The sequence below is a fragment of the Myiozetetes cayanensis genome, unplaced genomic scaffold (genome assembly GCF_022539395.1).
Source record: "Myiozetetes cayanensis isolate MyiCay16 unplaced genomic scaffold, myiCay2020 scf10, whole genome shotgun sequence".
Classification (NCBI taxonomy): domain Eukaryota; kingdom Metazoa; phylum Chordata; class Aves; order Passeriformes; family Tyrannidae; genus Myiozetetes; species Myiozetetes cayanensis.
The window spans coordinates 6,363,348-6,365,812 of NW_026086605.1; positions in this window are offsets into that span (position 1 = coordinate 6,363,348).

Consider the following 2,465-nt stretch of genomic DNA (forward strand, 5'->3'; position numbering starts at 1 on the left):
AAAACAACTGCAGGAGCAGAGGTTCAAGCAGCAAGTGCACTTCACCTGCCCTTCAACCAGCCCCAGGGGCCTTGTTCACACGTCTGCCTGAGCAAAGCCCTCCGGGCGTGGGTTGAAGGACAAACCTGCTCAAAGGCTGAATTACTTTCTGCTGTCCTCCCTCTCATGCTTTTGATGCTCCTGAAGTGGCAGCTGGCACTGACTGCGAGAGCTACGAGTTCCCAGTCCTGCAAGGCCCCGTGCTCCTTTATCCAGGACTATCCAGCCTGCTCCTTATTCTGCTCCCACAGCATCAGGGGTGGAAATCCTGCAGGGAAGGGGACAAGAGCAGTGCCCTTAGGGGGAGAAACAGCCTTCTGTCCCTTCAGCATGAGGTGGGGATGTGGGGATGTGTCCTTTCCGCAGGACATGCCATGCTCTGAGGTTGTCCCAGGAGCTCAGAGCTGCCTGTAGCTCCTCAGTCCAGACTATAGCCAGACCAGACCAACCTCCAGCCTGGGGACACAGAACTGGCTCCTCACACACCTGAATATTTTAATCATAGAATCACGGAATGGTTTGGATTGGAAGGAACAGTAAAACTCACATCATTCCATTTCAACCCCCTGCCGTGGACAGGGACACCTTCCACCAGACCAGGTTGCTCAGAGAAGAATTTAACTTCATTTTGATGAATATTTATCTTTCAATTTATTACCCAGACCTCCTTATTATGGCCTATTAAGATCTGAGCTCCTTTTAATTACCAATTTTGAAGTACAGTTCTGTCTCTCCTCAGCTCAGATCAAGACTGATCTCCCTCAAGCTGGAGGGGAATGTCCCTGGTCAGAGCCAGTGTCCCACCACACAGCCTCAGGATCCCAGCCCATGTAACCCTGGCTGCTGCAAGCACACAGCCTTCAAACCAGCACCATGATGTCCTGCTCCCATCCCTCACAGACAGACAGTGTTACCTCCATCTGGAGCTGCCTTTCTCAATCTCTCATTCCCAGCCTGTTCAGTGTCTCCATCTCCTCTCAGTCCTGCTCCCTCCACTTCTTTCTCCTCAGAGCAACACAATGAACCTTTGTACCACTTCTCAAACCTTTCATGTCCTTCCCCTCCTTTGGTTCTTTACCTCCATCCACAAACCCTACTCAGTGTGCCTCAAAAAGCAGCAACCTCAGTCCCTGCAGGTCTGTGCACCTCCTCCTGCCACATGTACCCTTCTCCAGCTCCATTTTGGCCCTGAACATCTGTTTGTTGAGCACCAAAGCAACAGCAACCTCAGCTCCTATTCACACATCCAGTGATGGGATCCTGGATCCATCACTGTAAGGGGTCCTCATCCTGCCTTGTGCAATTAGTTCCATTTGTTAAATAATAATCCATCATTTTTCACACTAACAATTCTCCAGATTCTGTAAAAGAGGTCACCGGTGTGGACAAGTTATTTTCTTCAGAAGAGCACATCTCTGGACCCCACTATTCCCTGTGCTGCTTTGTTCATCTCCCCTCCACAGAGGATTTTAAGTGGTGTAACAGATTGATCAGTTCTTGGCTTATTCTTTAGTCTGACTTTTTATGTTTTTAAGGACTTGTATAAATGCTTAAGGTTGGCTTGTGCTGAGATACAAAGTACACAACAGTCTTGAAAAAACTTGCAAAAGTATTAGTTCACACAAGTCAAACAAATACAGCATGGCCAGATCAAGGTTAGAATCAGCACTTCAGGTAAACCTAGAAAAAGATGAGATTTTAGATGGATTTTTGAAAAGGGCAAATTTTGAAATGGCAGGAACGTGGTGAAGGGAGGAAATGGTTGTGCTTGCTCCAAGTGTCACCTTCCAAAGGCAAACTGGTGTGTTTCACTTCATTTTTTTATCCAAGGGAATCTTTTCCTCCATTCAGCAGTTTAATGCCAGCTATGAAAGTGTAAGAGTCAGGTCTTTTACAAGTTGTTACTGAAAAAAGGGCAATTGGTACCACAAAATATGTTTGGTGCCTTTTCAGGATGCAGATTTAATAACATCCAGGGAACAGATACAATTCTTTCCTCTGAGGGTGGGGAGGCCCTGGCACAGGCTGCCCAGAGAAGCTGTGGTTGCCCCATCCCTGGAAGTGTCCAAAGCTAGGATGGATGGGGCTTGGAGCAACCTGGGCTAGTGGAAGGTGTCCCTTGCCCATGGCAGGGGGTGGGACTGGATGGACTTTCAGGTCCCTTCAAAACCCACACCAGTCTGGGATCCTGTGCCTGTCACCAAGGCAGCCACAGCATCACAAGAGGTGCATCATTCCCACCATACAGCAGGTCCTGCCCCCAGCCCCCATAGGACTCCAGACTGAGGTTGGGAAGAACCCCTGGGATCCAAGGACAGAGACTCCCCAAGCTCCCTGGACAACCTGAGCCAGCACTGTTACCCCACAGCAGTTCCTGAGGGTCAGATGTAGAGTTCTGCCCTCCCTTCAGAAAACACTCCTGAAAT